Genomic DNA, 14,992 nt, shown 5'->3' with positions numbered 1-14,992 from the left:
TTCAAAATTTTAATAGTGCTAAAACTGATTACAAGATGAGGGAACTTTCACTGTTGGAGACATGCTCACACCTAAAGATTCCTCCATTTGTTAAGTCCTTTGCTCCTGATGACACTTGTCTTGCCCTCAGGATCAGGACAGCTCTTGGTTCCCCATGTCAAGTGGTGAATTTTTCTCTTGATTGTGCTGGGATTGCTTTTTAGGGGAGATTAGACAGTGCATAAGGTTCTCATTAGTTCAGAAAACAGAACCATCTGTGGAAGTCATGAATGACTTGCTAGGACAATGCAGGAGCAGAAAAACCTCTGATGGATCATTCTGGGCCAAGAGATCCCCTACATTACTCAGAAGGAGCAAATGTGCATGAAATCTGGTCTGACATACCAGAAGGAGGACAATGGTGGCTATGTTACATGGCCCTACCCTCTTCCTACACCAGTGGATGCTCCTCCCAGGGAACAACACAGGTTTGGGGTACATCAAGCAGCCACTCAACATGGTATCGTTACCCCTTTTGACAGAGCAATTAACAAATTTGGGTTTTTGCAGGTTGTTCCAGTTGGGGAGAGAAATTGATGGATATAGCCAAGTAACTTCTTTGATGCCATCTTTTTATTTACAAAGATTACGTAAAGTCCTGTTTCTCTGAACACAGTTACAATCAAACAGCGGGAGACAGTTTCTCTGCTGCTGTTCCAAACCTGCCTTTCCAGCCAGCACTCTGTGCCCAAGTAGCTTTCTCTTAGCTTTCCTTCAGGGCCCCATTACCAGCATTTCTTGTACTCTCTGCTTGGCTGCGTCTGTGTCTCTGCCCTCCTTCTCACTCTCTCAAACACACACTTACCCAAACAACAACTGGTTCGGTCCTGGCCTATGTAGTTCAAATTTCTGAGTGGCCTTTGATGCGTCCTAGTTTCAGCTGGAGATGTGGGCTTGTGTTTGGGATGGAGGCAGTTGAATTGTTTCAGTCACATGATTACAAGATTTCCTTACATTTATCCTGAAGGCAAAATGGTGGTTACACTTGACTCATAACAAGGTATAACCCAATCCATAATAGTATGCTCCTGTAGGACACTGGCAAACTTCCCAAGGATGACATTAATGCTGCTCCAAACAGAAGATAGAAAGAGAAGCCAATGGGGGACTGTGTGTGTGTGTGTGTGTGTGTGTACACGCGCGCACAATGTAAACTGAAAAAACAGAATAAAGGCTGGTCTACACACTGTTTTTGTACTGCTACAACTTTATCAATTTAGAAATCAATATAGTTAAATCAGTACAGCCCGCTAGTGTGGACACATGTATATCCGTATTTAAAGGTGCTTAAATCAGTGTAGCTTATTCCCTAGGGGTGTTGCCTCTAGAGTAGTTTGTTTTCAACCTGTGGACTAATACTTCCAAAGGGTTCTGCACTTCCATCTGAAATTTTTTTAGGAGTCTACAAATGAAAAAGGGTTGAAAACCACTGCTCTAGAGGAATATATTATACCAGCATAAGCACCTTTATACTGGAATAACTGCTGCCACATTAGAGGATTGCACTGCTTTAACTAGAGCCGTTTTTAAACTGTACTGCATGCTGCTTTACAAATATAGTAAAGATTTGTCTCCGGTTGATTTCTTCCTGTTTTGAAGATTTGACCTTGTTTTATTTTATTGAACTTTTTATTTTCTGAAGTGCTTTTTCTCAGGATGTATTAGCCAATTTGCAGTCAACTCGCTGTGGCAGGTGTACTTATCACGCACTTGGAAGATGCTGGCTTGGCAAGAATACACAAGGTCTCAGGAGAGAGACCTGAGAGAGAGCTTACGGAAAACACTTCCCCTTTGTTCTTGTGCCACTTGGAAAGGATACCCAGGAAGCTTCTCTGCAGGGCATATTGTTCTGCAGAGTAGGTACAGCTCTACCTCCTCTCTGCCAGGAGCGGAAAGACGAGTGTAGTTCTGACGCGGAACAAGTGGCAGCATGACACTGTGTTCCAGCAGCTATATGCTTGAACGAACTTCACCAAGGGAAGGAAAAGCCATGTTACAAACTTTTTTCTTTTCTCTTTTAAAAAAAAAATCTACTCATCATTAGAGTAACTATGAAAGCTGCTGATTTAATCTTCAGTGGCACTTTTTGCTTGAGCCGAACAACAGAGAATCAGTCCATGGTTCATACCTTTTATGGTTTTCTAAGGCCTGGTCTACACTAGGACTTTAAATCGAATTTAGCAGCGTTAATTCGAACTAACCGCTCAACCGTCCACACCAGGAAGCCATTTAATTCGAACTAGAGGGCTCTTTAGTTCGAATTTGGTACTCCACCCCGACAGGTGGAGTAACGCTAAATTCGACATGGCTAGCTCGAATTAGGCTAGGTGTGGATGCAAATCAAACTTAGCAGCTCCGGGAGCTATCCCACAGTGCACCACTCTGTTGACGCTCTGGACAGCAGTCCGAGCTTCGATGCTCTGAGCAGCCACACAGGAAACGACCCGGGAAAATTTGAATTCCTTTTCCTTTCTGGACAGTTAGAATCTCATTTCGTGGTTGGACATCGGGGCGAGCTCAGCAGCACCGGCAGCAATGCAGAGCTCTCCAGCAGAGGAGTTCATGTAATCTCTGAATAGAAAGAGGGACCCGGCATAGACTGACCGGGAACTCTTGGATCTGATCGGTGTGTGGGGCGAGGAGTCTGTGCTTTCGGAGCTGCGCTCCAACAAACGGAATGCAAAGACCTACGAGAAGGTCTCCAAAGCCATGATCCAGACAGAGGATACAGCCGTCATGCAACGCATCGCCGCGTGAAAACCAAGGACCCCAGACAAGGCTACCAAAAAATCAAAGCGGCAAACGGACGCTACGGAGCCTGCCACCACTGCCCCACCAGTGACCATGGACTCTGATGATGGGACAGTGTCGACGGACAGTTCCTCGACGATGTTCGCGGACGGGGAAGATGAGGAAGTGTTTGTGGAGGACGAGGCAGGCGAGAGCGCTTACAACGCTGGTTTCCCCGACAGCCAGGATCTATTCATCACCGTCACGGAGATCCCCTACCAACCCTCCCCGGCCATGAACCCGGATCCTGAATCAGGGGAAGGAGCAGTCGGTAAGTGCTTTAACCATGTAAACTTTTATTCTTAATATAACAGGAATCTGAAGTGTGTGAGAAGGAGGTCTCTCTATATATGGTGATAGAACAGAAATCCTCCTGGGAGATCTCCACGAAGCTCTCCTTCCGTTAATCGATAAGCATCAGCAGGAGGTTCCTGGGGAGAGCTGCCTTATTGGGTGCTCCGTGATAGCACCCTTTTCCCGCGCGAGGCTTTCATGCGGTATTCAGGGAGCATTGCCTCCCCGACCACGGCTGCATCGGTCCGTGGTTCGTGATAGATTTCACGCAGCATGCGCTCTCTATCTCCTTCAGTGCCCGTCCTCACGGTGATCTCGCTAGGAGACTCATGCATCTAAGTAGTGGAATTACTGTTGTTGTGCGCCTGGTCCAAAGTATTTTTAATAAATCTCCGGACAGACGGCATAGCACAGACTCAGCACGCAGCTGCGTGACGAGCGTAACGGAAAGCCAAAGAATATAATGGACGCTCATGGAGGGAGGGGGGAATGAGGACGCAAGGTATCCCACAGTTCCTGCTGTCTCCGGAAAGTATTTGCATTCTTGGATGAGCTCCAAATGCTTCTAGGGTCAAACACAGTGTCTGCGGTGGGTCAGGGCATAGTTAGGCAATTTGCGCACACACCCCACCCACCACCAGAAGTGAAAGGGAAAACAATCCTCTCTTGACTCTTTTACATGTCACCCTATCTTTACTGAATGCTGCAGATAGACGCGATGGTGCAGCACTCAACACCAACATCCTTGCTCCCCCCACGCTATGGATGGCTGATGGTGCAATATGGCTGGTATCCGTCCTCATCATCAGCCTATTGGCACATGGGGCAGTGCAAAAGGACTGGTAACCATGCGTACTAGCATCTGTGAGGTCGATCAAGGGCGCCTGGCCCTAATTTTTCATGGTAGATGGTGCAGTATGGCTGGTAACCGTCCTCATCATTGCAACAGGGGGCTGAGCTCCATCAGCCCCCACCCTTCCTGTGTAAAGAAAAGATTGAATTGCCCCTGGACTAGCAGAGGGATGATGGGCTCTTTCATCCACAGTAATTAATGTCCTGCCTGGACTATCATTGCAGCTGGAGGCTTCCTTCCACTCATTTCTCACAAACAAGTCACTGTGTCTTATTCCTGCATTCTTTATTACTTCATCACACAAGTGGTGGGACAATGGTATGGTAGCCCAGGAAGGCTGTGGGAAGGCCGGAATGAACAGGTGGTGGTGTTGCAGGAGCACCCCCTGTGAATAGCATACAGCTCCAAATTTATGCAGGATCGGACACAGAGCAGCTGTGCTATCTGGTTCTATGATACAGTGGTTCTCTAGTACACTTGCCCATAATCTAGGCAGGACTGATTCTATTTTTAGATACCAAAAAGGAGGGATTGACTCAGGGAGTCATTCCCAATTTTTGCTTTTGCGCCCCTGGCTGCTCGGCCAGGGGCACTTATGACAGCACCAAATGGTGCAGTGCAAAAGGACAGGTAACCATGCCCATCTTATTACCATCTTATTACCAATTTATGGTATGGTAGATGGTACAATATGGCTGGTAACCATCTCTGCTGTCATGCAAAAGCATGCTGCTGTGTAGCGCTGCTGGACCGCCTCTGTCAGCGGCATCTAGTACACATACGGTGACATACACAAAAGGCAAAACAGTGTCCATGGTTGCCACGCTATGGCGTATGCCAGGGCAATTCTGGGAAAACGGGCTTGAAATGATTGTCTGCCGTTGTTTTCCCGGAGGAAGGAATGACTGGCGACATTTACCCAGAATCCACCGCGAAAATTATTTGTGCCCCAGCAGGCACAGGGGTCTCAACCCAGAATTCACAGAGACAGCCTAGACTCAGTTAATTGTTCGCAAAAATGTATCTTTGCAAGGAATTCACTCCCTGTTTCCCATCTCACAGCTTCCACTGTCTCCAGACCTGCCACAGCATCCCCCTCGCAGAGGCTGGCAAAGATTAGGCGGAGAAAGAAAAAGACAAGGGACAAGATGTTCGATGAACGTATGGGCTGCTACCTAGCCGAGGCGGACCAGCAGAGCCAGTGGAGGGAGACCGTCTCTCTGTACCAGCGCTCACACAGCGAACGGGAGGAGAGGTGGCGTGAGGAAGACAAGCAGGCGACTCAAACAATGTTTGGACTAGTGAGGGAGCAAACGGACACGCTCAGGCGCCTTGTGGATGTTCTGCAGGACCGCAGGAGGACAGAGCCCCCCTGCAGTGTATCTGCAACCGCCCTCCCCCGCCACAAAGTCCCATACCCCCCTCACCCAAAATAACCAGAAGGAGGGGCGCCAGAGGCCATGTAAACTGTCACTGCACCCCAGCAGAGTGCTCAAGTACCCAAAAGCTCTCATACCCTACATTTGCAGAAGTCGTTCCCTTCCGGACTCACACAAGTCCCAATCCCAGTTCCATCCCCTAAGTGTCTACTTAAGTAATAAAAATACTTTGCTGTTAATTACTGTTTCCGTCATGTTTTTTCAAAGAAGACTGTGTTTGAATGGGGGGCGTGGGGAAGGGGGTTGTTAATTGCATAGGACAGTCACCTTTCCCAGGGTACAGACACGGGGGCAGGATCAGCAGCGGGTCACACACACAGTGCAGTCAGTAGGCACCATGGTCGGTATGGGAGGTGGTTTCCAGGTTCTGTGTGGGCAGGGGGGATGTGACTTCGTAGCGGGGGAGGGCGGTTACAGATCTTATACAGCGGTCCTTGTCCTGGACCGCTGAGTCACGCAGCAGAGGAATCTGTATCCGTACTCCTCCGCCACAAGGTCACATATCCCCCCGCACGCAGAATTCTAAAAAGAGGGATGGCAGGCTCCATTGAAAGAAGCATTCCGGCACTGCGGACCGCTCTAGGAGCAGGAGCCTGTCATTCGTTGAGTTTAGAGGCGGTCTTTACATCACCGCACACCCTACCCAGCACAGTCTGCCTCCCAGTTTCAACCCTTTAACGCAAAGTCATGAATAAAGAAACCTTTCTTCAGTAACAATGGGACATGTATTTTATTTTTACACGTGTGTTGGAAGTGGGGTGAACGGGGTATGTAACCGAAGAGGAGAGTCAACAGTCAGTGGGTAAAGAAACAGGGGCAGGTTCAGCTTCTCTGTAAAGAAAATGAACAGTCACAGGTCACGCTGCTCGCTGGTATTTGAAGAGTTCCTTGTCGCTGTCCCAGGCGCCTGTATAGGGCTTCATGAGCAAGTGCATTAGCGGGCAGGCTGGGTCCCTGAGGATGACTTTAGGAATCTGCTCATCCACAACAGTTATTTCATGGTCCGGGAAGAAACTACCTTCCTGCAGGCGTCTGAGCAGCCCACAGTTCCTGAAAACACACGCATCATGAACCTTGCCCGGCCACCTGACGTTGATGTTTGCAAAACGTCCCCTATGGTCCCCCAGTGCTTGCAGCACCATTGAAAAGTAGCCCAATTTCTCATCAGCGGACTGTGGAAGAGGTGGACGATAAAGTGCGAGGAGGAGAAAACGGCGATGATCTCAGCGGGCTCCATGCTTGCAGTGCTGTGGCGTCCGCGCTGTCACTGACCAGAAAAGTGCACGAACAGATTGCCCGCAGGCGCTTTCAGGGAGGGAGGGAGGGAGGGAGGTTGTGATTGACGGTTCAATGACGACACTTACCCAAAACCACCCTCGACACATTTCTCCCCCCAGCAGGCATTGGGGGCTCTACCCAGCATTCCAATGGGCAGCGGGGACTGCGGGAACTGTGGGATAGCTTCCCACAGTGCACCGCTTCCAAAGTCGACGCTGGCCCCGTGAATGTGGACTCAGAAATTCGAATTAGTGTATTTAGTATGGATACACAAATTCGACTTCATAAGGTCAAATCCACAAATTCGAACTAAGTTGATTCGAAATAGTCTTGTAGTGTAGACAAGGCCTAAGTAGAGTGGAAAAACTAATTAACCATCTATTAAAATATAAAACAGAGTTAAAATATAAACTGTGCTAGAGAGGCCTGTTTCTCTCTCGCACAACATTCAAGAGGTACACAGTACCATTTCTCAGTGCTCTGCAGCAGATTGGACATCACTCATTTTATACAGTCAGAATCTGACATAAGGAGCCTGCCTTTCAGAGCCTTTCTGTTCAACAAGGGAGGTAGAAATGGCTTCTCCATTTCAGCCACATTATTATGATTACACATATGTACAAAAGAACTTAGTGTCGTCTTGATCTCTCTCTTGTGGGAATAATTTAGATTCACCTTTAGATATGGATTAGATGGCAGTCTTCTATCTCTAGTTACTGAACCATTGAGTCACAATATCACCAAGTGTCAGATGGGATGGGGGTGGGGAAATAAGTGGTGGTATTTACCAGAGGCCCTTCCCCCTCCCCCGCCCCCCAAAAAAGAAACTCCATCCACCACTGAAAATAGACAAATGAGTCTGTCACCCACCACCAGTTCATTCTGACACTCCCCTCCATACAGCTATTTAATTCTTCCCCTCCATACACATCCCTGATATAGACCTGTCTACACAAGCCCATATATAACTGTTGCAAATCCCCATAGAGTAAAGATCCTCTCCACAATTGGTACAGACCTCCCCACGTACACAGCTTCCCACATAAATGATAGGCACACAGGAGGGAGCACAAACTGCTCCATTTGATGAGGGACAGTGGCGTAATAGGCCCCAGAGGCAAGAATCTCCCAATTCTGAAATCTGTTGTCCCTCAGTACATGGAGCATCTTCGAATGACCAGTGTAGGTGACAGGAGCAGGACAAGGTGGCAGCAGGCTCATAAATGTGCTGGCGGGGGGTATGGGCATACCACAGCTGTTTCCAGTCCCTGATTGTTACACTCTGTTTCCATTTGAAGTTGGTGCTTGTGGCTCCTTTTAACTTCTCTTGAGTGAGCTGGATTCTCTCTTTCTTGTGCTAGTGCTTCTCTGCTCAGTGTCCCAGTCTGCATGGCTGCACTGCCTGGACAGTCCCCACTGATACCCTAAGTCTCTCTCAACTAGGTCTTGGTGGTTGTTCCTCTCAAGGTCTGTCTTCATCTTTGTTGTAGTTTTCCCAGGTCCTGGGCTGATAACCCCATTCACCTCTCCTTCCACTGATTGTGAATTGTTCCCCAGACCCTGCTCACCTGGTTCCCACTAGCCACTGAAAATCATTTTCCACCACAGATCTGGTTCTTTAGCATTTTGTTGCTCGTTCTTCTCATTCTGGATCTAGTCTTTGCTCCCATTGTAGTCAATGGAAGTTTTGCTTTTGGCTTTAATGGAAACATGATAGTGCCTTTGATTAGTATGCGCCCCTAGTTTCTGCTGTATTCATGCTGTCTTGCATGACTCCCTCTCTTGCATGTATGTTGACACAGTTCAGGAGCTACTGATTTTTCCAAGCTACAGGCAGCCCTGTAGCGCTCTCAGTATCTTCCAATTTTTTATTACCACTGAACCCGATTCCCAACCTGAATAGAAGGCACAATCAGTGCTTTCAGGAGCTGCCCAAGACACAGAAAAGAAAGCGATAACCCTTCCGATGAGAAGAGGATGAGCATGCTGGAGGCTGACTTCACAGGCTCTGTGAAATCACTGAGTCCTTGAGAACTTTTATGTTAATTACGATGGAATAAAAGGACCAGGACAGTCAAAGGCATTAACGTGACTTTGCCATTATTCAACACTAAATAGTCTCATGTGGTTTGGGGTTTTGAGTAAAAAGACATGGGCCTGCTGAGTCCCATAGCAAACACACTAATAAATTCACACCAATATTTGGACAGCTATCGATTAGGATACAGAGCAGGAAAAGAATCAGAAATAAAATATAAAGCATTTTGAAATTATGGTTAGGCAGAACAAGCTTAGTCAAAGTCCCTTCTTCAGAGAGAGAGGCTATTGTTTAGTCCAGTGGTTTTCAACCTTTTTTCATTTGCAAATCCCTAAAGTATTTCAAATGGACATCCAGACCCATTTGGAAATCTTAGACATAGTCTGTGGACCCCAACCCCCTCCCCCCCCCGAGGTCCATGGACCATGGGTTGAAAACCACTAGGTTAGTTTCTTATTTCTATGATTCTCTAGTGTTCCTTCATGGTGGGGAAGAAAAGTTTAGTTTTAATTTGAGTGCTCCACTCCAGGTGACAGTACATCCTGGCGCCGTTGATCAGAGATCTTCGGTAGCAGTGCCTGGTCGGGATGCACACACTCAGGTGCTGTCATTAGGGTCTGCCTGAGCGCACGCGTCCTGCACCCCCCTCGGTTCCTTCTCAACTGTCCTTGGCTGAAGATGGGACTCAGGGCAGTGCTAACCTCTTCCCTGGTCACTGAAGGAAATAAGTAGATAGAAATAGTTAGTTAGACTTATCCCAGTTTCTCCCTTTCCTTTAGAATAGTTCGTGAGCTTATTTTTTAAAAAAAAATTCCTCACGTTAGTCTCCCGTTGAGACTTTCATAGAATCATAGAATCTCAGGGTTGGAAGGGACCTCAGGAGGTCATCTAGTCCAACCCCCTGCTCAAAGCAGGACTTTCCCCCAGGCAATCATACTTCCATGATGCCAGGGTCTCCAGGCTTTAAAAAACGACTCTATGCTGTGGTCTGACGGGATCTCACTCTGCATGAAATGTCTTGGTGAGACATATGTCCCTGCTAAGTGTCTTCATTACACCAACCTTAAAACTGGGGCTTGGCGTGACAGAGACTTGCGCCTAAAAATGCTCCTGATGGAGAAAGCCCTGCAACCGCCTCTGGAGAAGGGCAGTAAACCCTCTCCCTCACGCACCCCTGCTAAGTTGGAATTGACTGGGAGCGCAGCTTCACCCTGTCAAGCGAAGGGGCAGGAAGCCCCGATGTCTCCTCTCAGAGACACTCAAAGGGGTAAAGGATCTCCTACAAGGTCTTTACCCTTGGTGCTGACAGCGCCAAGAGCAGGCACCTCAGGCTGCCCCAGCACCTCAACTGTGACTCGCGCGGGGCGCAAAGGCAGGGACCCGACTTCCCACAGCGACAGTAGACCCGGTGCTGGCAGCGCATTCCACCCCAGTGCCAACAAGAGCATTGGCACCAAGCCTGCCTGTCACCCCCGGACCAGACATGGAACCTCTGCAGGGCTTCCACAAACGTTCTGCGGCTCCAGTTAAAGCCAAGCACAAATCGCTACGGGCTGCTGCTGCTCACAATTTCTACACCAGACTGATATTTCTGTGGCCCCTGAGCCTGAATCTCCACTCCTTGACACGGAGCGCTCAATCTTTGAACAACAGCTCTCGCCACCAGACCTGGCTGCTTTCGCTGACAGTGAAAATGACATACAGCAGCAGGCAGAGTTCTCCCCACCTGATTCTCCCCCTCCACTGGAGCCTTATCTCTCTCAGGGCACAGCGCATCATAAGAACCAGCCTCAGTTTCCCTATTTCATCCCCCTGTGGATGGGGTCCCAATTTTCCTAACCTGTGCCCTGGCCTCCATGGTACCCGTGGCTGGCTCCTGCCACCGCTCCTCCTTGTGCCCCTTCCATCAGACCGCAAGCTCGTTCCACACCTCTCTCGCCAGCTACACTCTCATCTAGAGCTCCCGAACACCCTCTTGAAGATGTGGGCTATGAACCGTTGCCAGATTTACTGGCTCCTGCCTCACCATCAGCCACAGATGAAGCCCTCCTGCTTCCACCTCCACAAAAGGTGAACGACTTTAAACAATTCCAGGACCTTTTCAAGAGGGTGGCACTCAGCCAGGATATTCCTTTGGAGGAAGTCCAGGAGACACAACATAGACTCCTCAAAATCCTCCAACCCTCTGTGCCCTCAAAGATCACGCTCCCCATCAACAAAGCCCTCCTAGAACCAGCTAATACTCTCTGGCAGATCCCTGCCTCCATCCCACCAACATGCAAGAAGGCTGAACGTAAATACTATGTTCCCGTGAAGGACATAGATTTCTTATTTCCCACCCACAACCCAACTGTCTTGTGGTGGATGCAGCAACACACAGAGTAAAGCAGCCACAATACTGGCCCACTCCCCAAGACAAGGACCTCAAACGCATTGACCTCCTGGGCCACAAGGTTTATACCTCCTCCACTCTACAATTTAGAATTGTAAATTATTCCGCCCCCCTCGCAAGCTATGACTACAACAGCTACAACAAGCTCTTTGATTTTACCTTCCATATCCCGGAGGACAGGAGAGCGGACTTTAAGAATGGCCATACTGGGTCAGACCAAAGGTCCATCCAGCCCAGCATCCTGTCTACCAACAGTGACCAATGCCAGGTGCCCCAGAGGGAGTGAACCTAACAGATAATGATCAAGTGATCTCTCTCCTGCCATCCATCTCCACCCTCTGACAAACAGAGGCTAGGGACACCATTCCTTACCCATCCTGGCTAATAGCCATTAATGGACTTAACCTCCATGAATTTATCTAGTTCTCTTTCAAACCCTGTTATAGTCCTAGCTCTCACAACCTCCTCAGGCAAGGAGTTCTACAGGTTGACTGTGCACTGTGTGAAGAACAACTTCCCTTTATTGGTTTTAAACCTACTGCCCATGAATTTCATTTGGTGGCCCCTAGTTCTTATATTACGGGAACAAGTAAATAAGTTTTTTTCCTTATTTACTTTCTCCGCACCACTCATGATTTTATATACCTCTATCATATATACCTTAGTCTCCTCTTTTCCAAGCTGAAAAGTCCTAGCCTCTTTAAGTCAGTCCTTGTCGAAGGTCAATTGGTGTCCAGAACGGAGCTAGAAGCATCTCTGAACATGGTGGACACAGCAGCCCGCCACTGCGATGGTGATACGCAGGTCTTCCTGGCTGTCTGTATCCAGTATCCCCAAAGATCTGCAGACCAAAGTGGAGGATCTTCTTTTTGATAAAGATAAACTTTTTTCCAAAAAACCCCGACAAAGTCCTTCACACTATGAAAGACTCTAGGGCCACCCTGCACACACTGGGTGTATACCCATCCCTCTTCAGGAGACAACAGTATCAGCCTTATCAGAAACCCTGTGCACAACAATATCACTGGCCCCCATCCAGACCAGTATGATACTGGGAGAAACTGCAACAGACCTCCTAGGCGCAGACAAAAACCATGCACAACCAACTATTTCCCACTCATTGGGAAACAAACAGCAGTTTTGAAGTGCTGGTCGGGGGTCTGCATGACCACTCCTTGACTCCGCTGCCTATCGCCACCAAGCTTTCCACCATATCTGGCAACAGATCACCCAGGACTGCTGGGTCCCGGAAATAGTTCAGTCAGGTTACTCCATCCCTTTTCATATCTTGCCCACCCATCCTTCCCCTTCCCCATCCCTCTTCGGGGACCCCTTTCACGAGCACCTTCTCCATATAAAGGTGGCTCATCTTCTACACCTAGGTGCAGTGGAACATGTACCGACATAACATCGGGGAAAAGCAGTGCCGGTGCTTCCATTAGGCGACCCTAGGCAGTCGCCTAAGGCGCCAGGATTCGGGGGGCGGCATTTTGTGCGCTCCCGACGGGGCGCACGGGAGCTTCCGATTCCGATCCCGTCGCGCCGCCGAAGAAGGATCTTCTGCCGATGTGCCGCGGAAAACAGCGGCAGGCAATTGAGCAGCTCAATGACTGCCGCTGTCACCTAGGGCATTTCAGCGGAGGGTCCTTCGGCGGTGCGATGGGAGTGGAACCGGAAGCTCCCGCTCGCCCCGCGGGGAGCGCACAAAATGCCGCTCCCCCGAATTCTGCCTAGGGCGCCAGAAACCCTGGCGCCGCTCCTGGGGAAAAGGGTTCTACTCCCTACTCCATCCCCCTACTTTCTGACCCAAAAGAAAGGCGGGGGATGGAGATCTATACTAGACCTATGCTGACTGAACAAATTTGTCCATGTACAAAAATTCAAGATGGTCACATTGGGCACAATAATACCCACACTGGAACAAAGGGACTGGTTTACAGCCCTCAAACTACAAGATGCCTATTTCCATATATCCATTCATCTAGCACACAGACGCTTCCCGTGATTCACACACGGACACAACCACTTGCAATACAGAGTACTCCCATTCGGTCTCTCCACAGCATCTAGGGTATTCTCCAAGACGTAGTTCATGGCCCACCTCCGCAGACATGGGATCATACTTTTTCCCCTACTTAGACGACTGCCTTATCAAAGCCAGCTCCTATGACAAGACATTACAAGCGACAAACTTTACCATCTCCCTCTTCCACAGTCTAGGCTTTCAAATAAATTTCCAAAAATCCACCCTGATACCCACACAGCCGATAGAGTTCATTGGAGCTCACCTAGACTCAATTCGAACCAGAGCCTCACTTCCACCCAACAGATTCCTCACTATATTTATACATCTCATACACACAATCTCTGTTCACCGCAGAATACAGACACGGACCTGCTTACAGTTTCTTGGTCATATGGCAGCCACCACCTTTGTGGTCAAATACGCCAGGCTGCACATGAGATGCCTTCAGGGTTGGCTCAACTCCAACTTACAAACCCAGTAGACAGTTTCTACATAACACTGGCTCCACCACGGCACGTATTGGCCTCCCTATATTGGTGGACAAAACCAGAGAACCTATGCATGGGTGTTCCCTTCCACACTCCCCAGTACTCATACTCACCACAGACACTTCCCTGATAGGTTGGGGAGTGCACCTAGGTGACCACAAGGTACAGGGCCACTGGTCCCTATCAGAAACGTGTCTGCACTTCAATCTTCTAGAGCTCAGAGCCATCAGGTATGCTTGCCTTCACTTTCTTCCCACCATAAAGAACAAGTCCATCTGAGTTCTGATAGACAATATAGTATGTATATTTTACATCAACAGGCAGGGAGGAGCATGATCACACTCCCTAAGTGCAGAAGCCATCCGACTATGGAATTGGTGCATACAACATCACATAGAAATCCCTGCTTCCTACCTGCCTGGGTGTCACAACAACACTACCGCCAACACACTCAGCAGACACTTCTCTGAGGAAAATGAATGGGAATTACATCCCACCATACTCCAACAGCTCTTCTCCCACTGGGGCACTCCGTCGATAGACCTGTTTGCTGCTCCTCAAAACCGCAAATGCCATCTATTTTGCTCCAGAGTGGGACTCTAGGGGATGCGTTCCTCATTCCTTGGAACAATTCCCTCATGTACGCTTTTCCACCAGTTCCACTGATACACAGGGTTCTACACACGATCACAGAAGACAAGGCCCGGGTCATACTTATTGCCTTAGCTTGGCCCAGACAGACATGGTATCTTTACCTGCTATGCATGTCCATCCGTCCTCCAAGGACTCTCCCCAACAGACCAGGTCTCCTCTCCCAGAACTGCGGTCAGCTTCTCCATCCGCAGCTCCAGAAACTCCATCTGACGGCGTCATTCCTTCATGGTTTCAATCCCACAAATTAGCCTGCTCGGAATGGGTCCAATACATCCTCCTGCATAGTAGAAGGGACTCCACTCATAAGACTTACCTGCAAAAGTGGAAACGCTTCTCCATCTGGTGCTTCCACAGACGCCTGACACCCCAGACTGCAACCCTCTCTCACATCTTAGACTATCTTTTCAAACTAAAACAGGACGGGCTTTCACTCAGTTCTATCAGATTACACCTCGTGGCCCTTACCACCTTCCATGACAACCTGGACGGCTATTCACTTTTTGCCCACCCAACCATGAAACGCTTCCTCGTGGGCCTGCAAAATCTCTACCCTGAGATTCATCACTAGTAGCCTCCTGGAATCTCAACCTAGTTCTCCACGGTCTCATGAAACCTCCTTTCGAGCCACTGGCTACCTCATGCCTGCTCCACGTATCCATGAAAGTGGCTTTCTTGGTAGCCATAACATCAACGAGAAGGGT

This window comes from Mauremys mutica, chromosome 3 (assembly GCF_020497125.1).
Source record: "Mauremys mutica isolate MM-2020 ecotype Southern chromosome 3, ASM2049712v1, whole genome shotgun sequence".
Taxonomy (NCBI): Eukaryota; Metazoa; Chordata; order Testudines; family Geoemydidae; genus Mauremys; species Mauremys mutica.
This window is presented reverse-complemented; position numbering follows the sequence as displayed.